Below are 13,024 nucleotides of genomic sequence, written 5' to 3'. Positions count from 1 at the left end.
TTGCCTAGAGAAGATACTTTAGCATTTGTTGTAAAGCTGGTTTGGTGGTGCTGAACTCTCTCAGCTTTTGCTTGTCTGTGAAGGTTTTCATTTCCCCATCACATCTGAATGAGATCCTTGCTGGGTAGAGTAATCTTGGTTGTAGGTTTTTCTCCTTCATCACTTTAAATATGTCCTGCCAGTCCCTTTTGGCTTGCAGAGTTTCTGCTGAAAGATCAGCTGTTAACCTTATGGGGATTCCCTTGTGTGTTATTTGTTGTTTTTCCCTTGCTGCTTTTAATATGTTTTCTTTGTATTTAATTTTTGACAGTTTGATTAATATGTGTCTTGTCGTGTTTCTCCTTGGATTTATTCTGTATGGGACTCTCTGTGCTTCCTGGACTTGATTAACTATTTCCTTTCCCATATTAGGGAAGTTTTCAAGTATAATCTCTTCAAATATTTTTTCAGTCTCTTTCTTTTTCTCTTCTTCTTCCAGAACCCCTATAAGTACTATTTCTTGAAGGCTTTTTTGTCTAATATTAGTACAGTAACTTCAGCTATTGTATGGCATATCTTTTCCATCTTTTAACTTTTAATCTATTGTCTTTGAATGTAAAATATGTCTTGTATAGATGACACATGGTTGCATCTTGCATTTTTATCTAGTCTAACTTTTCCTGCCTTTGGATTGAGGTGTTTAGACCTTTTATGTTTAATGTACTTATTAGCATGATCACGTTTACATTTTCCTTTTTTTTATATATTTTTACATATTGCATTGTTTTTATATGACTTGTCTCTTTTATTTCTTTCTTCTACTTTGGTTGCCTTCTTTGGTATTAGATAAATATTTTTAATATAGTCATATTTTAATTTCTAGTGGTACTTTACCTTTTAAAAAGTTATTTTCTTAGTGTTTGCACTAGAGAACATAGTCTACATCTTAACTTACCACAGCCAGCTTAATGCAACCAGTTACTACTGACTTAATTTTGATAAAATAGAGAAATTTTCTTTCAGCATAGTTTTTTTTTAATTATTTATTTCTTCTTCTTATTATTATTTTAAATTCTAGTTTTGGCTGCACTGGGTCTTCGTTGCTGCCCGTGGGCTTTCTCTAGTTGCGGTGAGTGGGGGGCTTCTCTTGTTGCAGAGCATGGGCTCTAGGCGCACGGGCTTAGTTGCTCTGTGGCATGTGGGATCCTCCCGGACCAGGGCTCGAACCCATGTACCCCACATTAGCAGGCGGATTCCTAACCACTGCACCACCAGGGAAGTCCTCTCAGCATAGTTTTATTCCTTCCTGTCCTTTCTGCTATTATTGTCATATGTGTTACATCTCTACATGTTTTAAAATAATCAATGCATTACTATAGTTGTTGCTTTATGCAATCTATGTCTTTTAAAGAGTTCAATTAAAAGAAATGAGATAATATTTTCTAGAGCCTTTTATATTAGCCCACATATTTACCATTTCTGGAGCTCTTTATTTCTTACTTTGTATTTAAATTACCATCTGGTGTCAATTCCTTGCCGCTTGAAGGATTTTCCTTAATATTCTTTTAAGACCCATCTGCTAACAACAAATTCTCAATCTTTATTTCATCTTCAGTGTTAAAAGTGATGGCTCTATTTTGCCTCAATTTAAAAGGTAGTTATTCTTTTTTTTTAATTAATTAATTAATTTTATTTTTGGCTACATTGCATCTTCGTTGCTGCACGCAGGCTTTCTCTAGTTGCGGTGAGCGGGGGCTACTCTTTGTTATGGTGCATGGGCTTCTCAACGCGGTGGCTCCTCTTATTGCGGAGCACAGGCTCTAGGCACGTGGGCTTCATAGTTGTGGCACACGGTCTCAGCAGTTGTGGCTCACTGTCTCTAGAGCCCAGGCTCAGTAGTTGTGGCACACAGGTTTAGTTGGCCTTCGGCATGTGGTATCTTCCCAGACCAGGGCTCAAACCTGTGTCCTGTGCATTGGCCAGCCGATTCCCAACCATTGTGCCACCAGGGAAGCCTAAAGCTAGTTATTCTTTTTTTTTTTCTCTACCTTATTTATCTCCAGTTTTATTTTTTAATTTTTTTAACATATTTATTGCAGTATAATTGCTTTACAGCATAGTTATTCTTGATATAGGATAATTAGTAGATAGTTTTTTTTTTTCTTTCAGCATTTTGAATTTCTCATTCCACTGACTTCTGGCCTCCATCGTTTCATTGATGCTCACCTATATGTGATGATATACTTTTCTCTTGCTGCTTTTAGGATTTTCTCTTTCTCTTTGTTCACCAGTAGTTTGATTATGTTATGTTGAAATATCCATCTCTTTATATTTGTCCTGCGTGGGGTCTGTTGAATTTCTTTGATGAGTAGATGAATGTTTTTCATCAAATTTGGTATGTTTTTATCCCTTATTTCTTCATCTATTTTTTTCTATCCCTTTTTCTGTTTCCATTCCTTCTGGGATACTCATTACATGCTTTTTGATATAGTTGTGATTTTCCAAAATGTCTGAGTCTTTGTTCTTTTTTTTTTAAATTAATTTATTTAATTTATTTATTTTTGGCTGCACCAGGTCTTCGTTGCTGCACACGGGCTCTCTCTAGTTGCGGCGAGCAGGGGCTACTCTTCTTCGCGGTGCACGGGCTTCTTATTGTGATGGCTTCTCTTGTTGCAGAGCACAGGATCTAGGCACGCGGGCTTCAGTAGTTGTGGCACGCAGGCTCAGTAGTTGTGGCTCATGGGCTCTAGAGCACAGGCTCAGTAGTTGTGGTGCACCGGCTTAGTTGCTCCACGGCATGTGGGATCTTCCCACACGAAGGCTTGAACCTGTGTCCCCTGCATTGGCTGGCGGTTCCCTAACCACTGCACCATGAGGGAAGTCCTGTTCATTTTTTAAATTATTTTTTCTCTCTGTTCTTCAGATTGGATAATTTATATTCCTCTATTTTAAATTCACTAATTCTTTCTTCAGATCATCTTGAATCTGCTGTCAAGTTCCTATAGTGACTTTCCATTTAATAACACTTTTCAAGTCCAAAATTTCCATTTGGTTCTTTTAAAAAATTTATTTCTCCTTATTGTGAATCTCTTACATTTTTTATTCATCATTGCCGTACTTTCCTCTTATTCTTTAAATATGGTCACCTTTGGTTCATGGAATGTATTTATAATATCTGCTTTAAAGTCTTCATTTAAATTCAACATCCAGGGATACTTAGTTTCTATTGGCTGCTTTTTCCCTATTTATTTGCATGTCTCATAATTTTTGCTGAAAACTGTATATTTTAGATCGTATATTGTAGCAACTCTGGATTCTGAATTTTTTTTCTCCCTGATGTTTCTTTGTTTATTTGATTGTTTCCTTGTTTAGTAATTTGCCTAAACTAAGTCAGTAACACCTACCTCCCTTGTGATAAGTGGCCACTGACCTTTTTTTTTTTTTTGAGATTCTTGTTATGAGTTTTACATTTGGCTTCCTAGGACTTGCCTCTGTGTCTGTAAAGCTTAAATGATAAGCTGATGGTTGGATAGTGGATGTGTGCAAACACTTCAAGTCACTAAGTCATCTGTCATGTGCTCATGGATCTCTGTATTGATAGAGGAAAATATTTAAAGTTTACATTGTTTTCGAATGTGCCCAGCTTTTGCTTTCTGCTGAGCTCTTTCACATTTCCTTTGTGCATGTGATTGTTCCGCCTCTGGAATGTGTGGCTAGCTTTCTTCCTCTCAGGCCTGCATTGTACATACTCTCAGCCATAGCCAAGAGTACCCTTGCTCCAAGTGTGAACATAACCTTGGCCTAATTGAGCTCTTGACTCTCCTTGCTTGCTCACTTTTTTAAGGCCATCACTTCCACTGAAACACTGCTGGAGGTGGACATCACCCACCACTTAAGTACCAGTGAGCCCCCTTTGACCACAGCAGAAATGTTTCTGGTTCTAACAACCTTCCCCACCATGGAAGAACCTCTGTACTCACTGAGTTGTGGTTGATGTTGATAAGGGTAGCTCTAGGCTAGAATACCAGAGGGTCCTAGTTTTCCTACCTAAAGATTAATAGTTTTTCAAATATAAATGCTTTTCAAATTGTTATCTTCCTTTGGTCTATTTCTAGGTGACTAAAGTGGTTGTATTTGTCAATTTTGTCTACCTCTATAGTTTCTTTTTTGGAAGAGTATTTACTGATTGTACTCAGCCATAGCTGGATGTGCTGCTTCTGCTCGTGTATTATGTGTACATTTTTTTCTTTACTCTCTTAGGATGATGGAAAATTTACATATTCTATTAATGGACTTATCTCCATTTTCTTTGGGGGCTAATTATTGTTTTACATTGGTTTCAAATGTGAAAAAAAGTTTTCTTCAAGTACCCAATTGTCCTTGACTGTGCATTCATAATAGAAAGAAGAAAATCAAAAAGCTGCCTAGAAACTATATTTGGATGGCACTGATTTGACTGGTACAGTTTGCTTTAGAGTGAATAGGTGGGTTACTATGATTATGATGGAAGTCAGCTAAAGGCCAGAATGAGACAGACTTTTCTTTGGGGAACCCATGCTACCTTTCCTAGTTTTCTATTTTATATATAGTAGTGTGTATATGTTAAACCCAAACTCCTAATTTATCACCCTCCAACCTTTCCCCTTTGGTAACTGTAAATTTGTTTTCGAAGTCTGTCGCTGTTTTGTTTTTTTTTTTTGTTTTTTTTTTGCGGTACGCAGGCCTCTCACTGTTGTGGCCTTTCCCATTGTGGAGCACAGGCTCCGGATGCGCAGGCTCAGTGGCCATGGCTCACGAACCCAACTGCTCCGCGGCATGTGGGATCCTCCTGGACTGGGGCACGAACCCACGTCCCCTGCATTGGTAGGCGGACTGTCAACCACTGCACCACCAGGCCAGCCCCTGTGTTGCTGTTTTATAAATAAGTTCATATATCATTTTTTTAGATTCCACATATAAGTGATATCATAGGGTATTTGTCTTTCGCTGTCTGACTTACTTCACTTAGTATAATAATCTCTAGGTCCAGCTGTGTTGCTGCAAATGGCATTATTTCATTCTTTTTTATGGCTCAGTAATATTCCATTGTGTATATGTACCACATCTTTTTTATTCATTCCTCTGTCAATGGGCATTTAGGTGGCTTCCATGTCTTGCTTATTGTGAATAGTGCTGCTATGAACACATGAGTGCATGTATCTTCTTGAATTAGAGTTTTGTTTGAATATATGCCCAGGAGTGGGAATGCTGAATCATATGGTAGTTCTATTTTAAGTTTTTTTTAGGAACCTCCATACTGTTCTACATAGTGGTTGTACCAATTTACATTCCCACCAACAGTGTAGGTTGCTTCCCTTTTCTCCACACCCTCTCCAGTATTTATTGTTTGTAGACTTTTTGATGACAGCCCTTCTGACCTGTGTGAGGTGATACCTTATTGTAGTTTTGATTTGCATTTTGCTAATAATTAGCAATGTTGAGCAACTTTTTTTTTTTTTTTGCGGTACTTGGGCCTCTCACTGTTGTGGCCTCTCCCGTTGCGCAGCACAGGCTCCGGTCGCGCAAGCTCAGTGGCCATGGCTCACGGGCCCGGCCACTCCGCGGCGTGTGGGATCTTCTCCGACCAGGGCACGAACCCATGTCCCCTGCATCGGCAGGCGGACTCTCAACCATTGCGCCACCAGGGAAGCCCTGAGCAACTTTTCATGTGCTTTTTGGCTACCTGTATGTCTTTGGATAAATGTCTATTTAGATCCGCCTGTTTTTTGATTGGGTTGTTTGGGTTTTTTTTGATATTGAGCTGCATGAGCTGCTTGTATATTTTGGAGACTAATCCCTTGTTTATTGCTTCATTTGCAAATATTTTCTCCCATTTTGTGGGATTTTTTTTCATTTTGTGTATGGTTTTCTTTGCTGAGCAAAAGCTTTTAAGTTTAGTTAGTTCCCCTTTAGGTTTTTTTTGTTGTTGTTTTTATATTCATTACTCTAGGAGGTAGATCCAAAAAGATATTGCTACGATTTATGTCAAAGAGTGGTCTGCCTATGTTTTCCTCTAAGAGTTTTATAGTATCCAGTCTTACACTTAGGTCTTTAATCCTTTTTGAGTTTATTTTTGTGTATGTTATTAAAGAATGTTCTAATTTCATTCTTTTCCATGCAGTTGTCCAGTTTTCCCAGCACCACTTACTGAAGAGACTGTCTTTTCTCCACTGTATGTTCTTGCCTCCATTGTCGTAGACTAATGAACCGTAGGTGCGTGGGTTTATTTCTGGGCTTTCTATCCTGTTCCGTTGATCTATATTTCTGTTTTTGTGCCAGTACCATACTGTTTTGGTTACTTAGCTTTGTAGTATAGTCTGAGTCAGGGAACCTGATTCCTCCAGCTCCGTTTTTCTTGCTCAGGATTGTGTTATGTTTTGTGTTTCCATACAAATTAAAAATTTTTTTGTTCTAGTTTTGTGAAAAATGCCATTGGTAATTTGATAGGGATGGCACTGAAAATGTAGATTGCCTTGGGTAATATAGTCGTTTTGAAAATATTGATTCTTCCAATCCAAGAACATGGTATACCTTTCCATCTGTTTGTGTCATTTCCTACTTCTTTCATCAGTCTCTTATAGTTTACAGAGTATAGATTTTTTGCCTCCTTAGGTAGATTTATTCCCAGGTATTTTATTGTTTTTGATGTGATAGTAATTGGGATTGTTTGCTTAATTTCTCGTGATAGTAATTGGGATTGTTTGCTTAATTTCTCTTTCTGATCTTTTGTTGTTAGTGTGTAGAAATGCAAGAGATTTCTATGTGTTAATTTTTTATCCTGCAATTTTACCAGATTCACTGATGAGCCGTAGAAGTTTTCTGGTAGCATCTTTAGGATTTTCTGTGTGTAGAATCATGTCATCTGCAATCAGTGCTGGTTTAACTTCATCTTTTCCAATTTGGATTCTTTTAATTTCTTTTTCTTCTCTGATTGGCATGGCTAGGACTTGCAAAACTATGTTGAATAAAAGTGGAGAGAGTGGACATCCTTGTCTTACTCCTGATCTTTCAGCTTTCAGGTTTTCCTTGTCGAGTATGATGTTTATCATATATGGCCTTTATTATGTTGAGGTAGGTTCCCTGTGTGCCCAGTTTCTGTTGAGTTTTATAATAAATGGGTGTTGAATTTTGTCAAAAGCTTTTTCTGCATCTATTAAGATGATCATGTGGTTTTTATTCTTCAATTTGTTAATATGGTGTATCACATTGATTGATTTGTCTATGTTGAAGAAGCCTTGCATCCCTGGGATAAATCCCACTTCATCATGGTGTATCTTTTTAATATATTGTTGGATTTGATTTGCTAGCATTTTGTTGAGGATTTTTGCATCTATGTTCATCAGTGATATTGGCCTCTAGTTTTCTTTTTTTATGGTATCTTTGTCTGGTTTTCGTATCAGGATGATGGTGGCCTCATAGAATGAATTTGAAAGTGTTACTCCCTCTGCAATTTTTTGGAATAGTTTCAGAAGGATAAGTGTTAACTCTTCTCTAAATGTTTGATAGAATTCGTCTGTGTAGCGATCTGGTCCTGGACTTTTGTTTGTTGCAAGTTTTTTAATCACAGTTTCAATTTCAGTACTTGTGATTGGTCTGTTCATATTTTCTCTTTCTTCCAGGTTGAGTCTTGGAAGATTGTACCTTTTAAGAATTCATCCAGAGACTTCCATGTTGGTGTGCTGGTTAAGAATTTGCCTCCCAATGCAGGGAACAAGGGTTCGATCCCTGGTCAGGGAACTAGATTCCACATGCATGCTGCAACTAAGAGTGCACATGCCACAATTAAGGAGCCCGCTGGCTGCAACTAAGGAGCCCACTGGCTGCAATTAAGACCTGGCACAACCAAAAATAAATAATTAAGGTAAATAAAATTTAAAAAAAAAGAATTTTTCCATTTCTTCCAGGTTGTCCATTTTATTGGCATATAGTTGCCTGTAGTAATCTCTATCATCCTTTGTATTTCTGTGGTGTCTGTTGTAACTTCTTTTTCATTTCTAATTTTATTGATTTGGGCCTGCTCCTTTTTTTCTCTGGCTAAAGGGTTATAAATTTTGTTTATCTTTTCACAGAATCAGCTTTTAGTTTCATTGATCTTTTCTATTGTTTCTTCATCTTTATTTCATTTATCTCTGCTCTGATCTTTATGATTTCTCTCCTTCTACTAACTTTGGGTTTTATTTGTTCTTCTTTCTTTAGTTGGTTTAGGTGTAATGTTTGGTTGTTTGAGTTTTTTCTTATTTCCTAAGGTAAGATTGTATCACTATAAACTTCCCTCTTAGAACTGCTTTTGCTGTGTACCCTAGGTTATGGATCATTGTGTTTTCTCTTTCATTTGTGTCTAGGTATTTTTTTCATTTCCTCTTTGATTTATTCAATGATCCATTGGTTGTTTAGTAACATATTGTTTAATCTCCGTGTGTTTGTGTTTTTTACAGTTTTTTTCTTGTATTTGATTTCTAATCTCATAGTGTTGTGGTCGGAAAAGTTGCTTAATATGATTTCAATTTTCTCAAATTCGCCGAGGCTTGCTTTGTGGCCCAGCATGTGCTCTATCCTGGAGAATGTTCCATGTGTACTTGGGTGGATGGAATGTTGTATAAATATCAATTAAGTCCATCTGGTCTAATGTGTCATTTAAGGCCTGTGTTTTCTTATTGATTTTCTTTATGGATGTTCTGTCCATTGATTTAAGTGGGGAGCTAAAGTCCCCCACCTTTATTGTGTTACTGTCAATTTCTCTTTTTATGGCTATTAGCGTTTGCCTTATATATTGAGGTGTTCCTATATTGAGTGCATATATATTTACAATTGCTTTATCTTCTTCTTTGATTGATCCCTTGATCATTATGTAGTGTCTTTCTTTGTCTTTTGTTTACAGTCTTTATTTTAAAATCTATTTTGTCTGATATGAGTATTCTACTCCAGCTTTCTTTTGATTTCCATTTGCATGGAATATCTTTTTCCATCCCCTGACTTTCAGTCTGTATGTGTTCCTAGATCTGAAGTGGGTCTCTTGTAGACAACATATAAATGGGTCTTGTTTTTGTATCCATTCAGCCAGTCTTTGTCTTTTGGTTGGAGCATTTAATCCATTTACATTTAAGGTAATTATCGATATATATGTTCTCATTGCCATTTTGTTAATTGTTTTGGATTTGTTTTTGTAATTCTTTTTCTTCCCTTCCTCTAGTTTTCTGCGTTTGTGTTCTCTGTTCCACAGGCTGCAGGATTGTAGTTCCTCTTGCGTCTGGTGTCTGCTCCCTGGTGGGTGAGGTTGGTTGAGGTGCTTGTGCAGGCTTCCTGGTGAGCAGGACTGGTACCTGCCCACTGGTGGATGGAGCTGGGTCTTTACCTCTGAAGGCCAGGGCCATGTCAAGGGGTGTGTTTAGAGGCAGCTGCGGGCTCAGGATGACTTTAGGCACCCTGTCTGCTGATGGGTGGGGCTGTGTTCCCACATTGTTGGTTGTTTGGCTGGAGGCATCCCAGCACTGGAGCCTGCAGGCTGTTGGATGGGGCCAGGTCTCAGTGCCAAAATGGCAATGTCCAGGAGTGCTCATGCTAAATATTCCCTGGGGCCTCTACTATCAGTGTCCTTATCTCCACAGTGAGCCACATATGACCCCCACCTCCCCAGGAGACCCTCCAAGACCTGCAGGTAGGTCTGGCCGTGGCTCCTATGGAGTCACTGCTTTGCCCTGGGTTCCAGAGCACATGAAACTTTGTGTGTGCCCTCCATGAGTGGAGTCTCTGTTTACCCCAGTCCTATGGAGCTACTGCACTCAAGGCCCACTGTCCTTCAATACCAAATGCTCTGGGGGCTCTTCCTCCTGATGCCAGACCCCCTGGCTGGGGAGCCTGGTGTGGGGCTCAGAAATCTCACTCCTGTGGGAGAACCTCTGTGATATAATTATTTTCCAGTTTGTGGCTCACCTACCCAGCGGGTATGGGATTTGATTATATGATGAAAGTGCCCCTGCTAGTGTCTCGTTGTGGCTTCTTCTTTGTCTTCGGATTATCTTTTTTGGTATGTTCCAGTCTTTTTTTCAGTGGTTGTTCAACAGTTAGTTTTGATTTTGGTGTTTTCATATGAGGAGGTGAGCTCAAGTCCTTCGACTCCACCATGTTTTCCTAATCCCCTCCCTCCCATCTCTTTCGATCCCTAATTTTCTAGATAGTTATTTCATATCTTCAAACACAACACTTTTCCCATTTACTTTTCTTTTCTTTTTTTTTATACTCACAGTCAGATATTTAACTACAGAGAAGGAAAAAATAAAAGAAATTGCTGTACAAAAAGGTAGGGGAGGGAGATTCAGTGTTTCTTGGGCAGTCAACTGATTGCATACTTTAGCTTCACTTCTTACTCCACACTTCTGCCAATGATATAGGACATTCCTTTAATTGCAGCGTTCTCTGCACACATTCTAGAGTTTTGCTTTTTCCAATCTGTTTTTACCATGAAAGCTCTTTCATCTGTCTTACCTTGTACAAATTTGTAGTGATGCCTCTCAGTCTCTTCATTTTTGTGAGTTTACATCCTGTTCCCTCACCCCAACACAAACCTTTTTTTATCTCTTTAAGGGAGTCTCTAGAGGAGAAGGGGAGAAAATACATGCTTATTGATTTTCCTAACCAAAAATTTTGTGGACATATTGTTAAACAGTTGCAATGTAATGCGTATGTGTGTGCTTGGGTCCTGTTTTCACCTGTCCTTTTCAGCATTTTCTGCATTGCTATATTTCTTCATGATTATTATTTTAGTGGATTTTGAACCCATTTTTAAAGAATAGTTTGTTGTATTTTTATTATTATTACTGCAGTCGTTATTATTATTTTAGTTACTGCATCTTTCTCTTTCTTTACCCCATTCTCCATCCCACCATCAAGCACATTTACCTTTCCTCAGGTAACCAATATTAACAACATTGACAGTTTGTGGAACAGTAAGTCTTAATGTTTTCCTGTGGTCGAACTGATTGGCTGAAAGCTATCAAGACGCACAATTCACCCTACAGGCTGACAATGTTATCAAGAAAGCAATTTCAGTTATTTATGGGTTTTCCATGAAATCTTGTGATTTCAGCTATGTAGTGTAGGTAATATGTTGTATCTCGGTAATGGCTCCCTAGTGTGGGCATCTCCACTTAGTTCTTAGACCGAACTGAACCATTCCTCTTGTTATAATTCCTCTGCTTACTGTTTTGCTCAAATTTAGTTCCTAGACTGGCCAAGTTGTCCATGAGGGTTTTTGTCTGTTTCTGATGAAGTATCAACTGGAAGTCAGCTTGGGACAATGGATGTTAGTAACATTTAAGCACTTGTATATCAGACACCAGAGAAAGTCAAGAAGTATGAGAACAATCAATAAATATCAAGAGAAGCATCTGGAACCTTCTTCATATTAGTTTTCTAGTTGACCTAAGCCTATTGAAGAGATCATTTTGGCAGATCACAGATTATAAAATAGATTTCTCTATTAAGGAATATACTTATCATTTGACTTCTTTTCTTTTTCTTTTAGTAAGGCAAGATAAAGAAATAAGTATAGATTTTAGAATGAAGAAGTAAAACTCATTATGAATGTATGATGTAAAACCACAGAAAAAATAATAAGAGTTTAGAAAATATCCTGGATAAACACATCAATATACAAAAATTATACAAATACATACATATATAAACAAAACATGATAAAGCCCTTGCAAAGAGATATTATTTATACTAACATTCAAAATATGAAGTTCCTGGGAGTACATCTGACATAACAAGACATGTGCAAAACTCCCATGGGGAAAATAGTAAAGCATTATTTTGTGACAATAAGACCTTAATAAATGGAATGATATACAAGACACATGGCTTGGGAAACTCAAGATTTTACAGATGCCCAATTTGATCAATCAAATTCCTAACTGTCTATTTTGTTAGGGAGGAGAGACTACTTGACAAAAGATTTTAAAATTATATAGAAAGACAAAGGGCCAAAAACTAAGAATAACAACAGTGTATTTTGGTGCAGGGAAAGTCAAATAGATTGGTGGAACCTTACTACTGAATGTTTAGACCACAGACCCACCTCTTTGGTGACTTGACTTGGGAGGTTGTTAGAAACACAGAATCTCAGATCCCAACCCCAGATCAACTGAATCAGAATTTACTTTAATAAGATAACCTGGAAGAGTGGGGAAATATTTGTTTTAATTAAAACAAAATTAAAAAAAATATATTTTGTCCGTGCCACGCGGCATGTAGGATCTTAGTTCCCCAACCAGGGATTGAACTCGAGCCCCCTGCATTGAAAGCATGGAGTCTTAACCACTAGACCACCAGGGAAACCCCAAAGATGGTTTTAGTAAACAATTCTGGGGCAACTGGTAATTAAACAATAAAAACATAATTGTATTGAAAGGTATTGCTTATTTCATATGGTGCAACCATCCTTTACTCTCTGTGATCTACGTTTCTTTAGGAACATTTGAAAAATCAATGAAAATAAAAGGGATGTTTTGAATATCATTTTCCTAGGTGCATCCGTCATCCATGTGCCTGTAATCTATGAATCATCTTGTTGATAAGGTTTTCTTAGGTATCCCAACTTCAGGATGTCTTTATGTGTTTCTAGCATCTCTTGGATCAAGTCTGTATATTATAACAATGATAGTACTGTCACTGCCAATGTAGATGACTAATGTTGTGACTATGCCCCCTCCATGTGGCAGTGATAAAGCTGTATCTAATTATTTTATAGGTGTGCTTTGTATATTTTGTGGAAAAAAACTGCTGAAGATACTAGAGAAAGGACAGCTCTTCTACTGACAACTCATAAGGAAATAATTTACCACCTACTTAGGATTAGAAGACAAGCTCACTCTTATAGTCTTCTGAAACAAAATTAGGTAAGAAATGGTTTTTGTCATATTTTAAATGATTTGTACTCTGCCTCCCCAGTTTGCTTGAAAGCTTCTATAATTCTATTCCTTTGGCCTCTAAGAGAAATGCAGTTAGC

The 13,024-nt window shown here is 37.7% G+C and overlaps 1 protein-coding gene across 2 annotated transcripts in view; it reads left to right on the top strand.

The window, feature by feature from the left end:
* Positions 1–13,024, top strand: part of KIAA0825 (KIAA0825 ortholog) — a 411,447-nt gene that overhangs the window by 26,968 nt on the left and 371,455 nt on the right. Inside the window, exons 1-2 of one of the 2 annotated variants that reach the window (XM_029217063.1) lie at positions 7,789–7,879; positions 12,767–12,914. The gene's annotated coding sequence lies outside the window, so the exon portion shown is untranslated. Of the gene's footprint in view, positions 1–7,788; positions 7,880–12,766; positions 12,915–13,024 lie in introns of those variants that run through there. The other variant, XM_029217064.1, reaches the window with a different exon arrangement.

The sequence above is a fragment of the Monodon monoceros genome, unplaced genomic scaffold (assembly GCF_005190385.1).
Source record: "Monodon monoceros isolate NGI ecotype Baffin Bay Population unplaced genomic scaffold, NGI_Narwhal_1 Super_Scaffold_12, whole genome shotgun sequence".
In the NCBI taxonomy this organism is placed as follows: Eukaryota; Metazoa; Chordata; class Mammalia; order Artiodactyla; family Monodontidae; genus Monodon; species Monodon monoceros.
The sequence above is the reverse complement of the archived record's forward strand: the minus strand, read 5'-3'. Positions and strand labels throughout refer to the sequence as shown.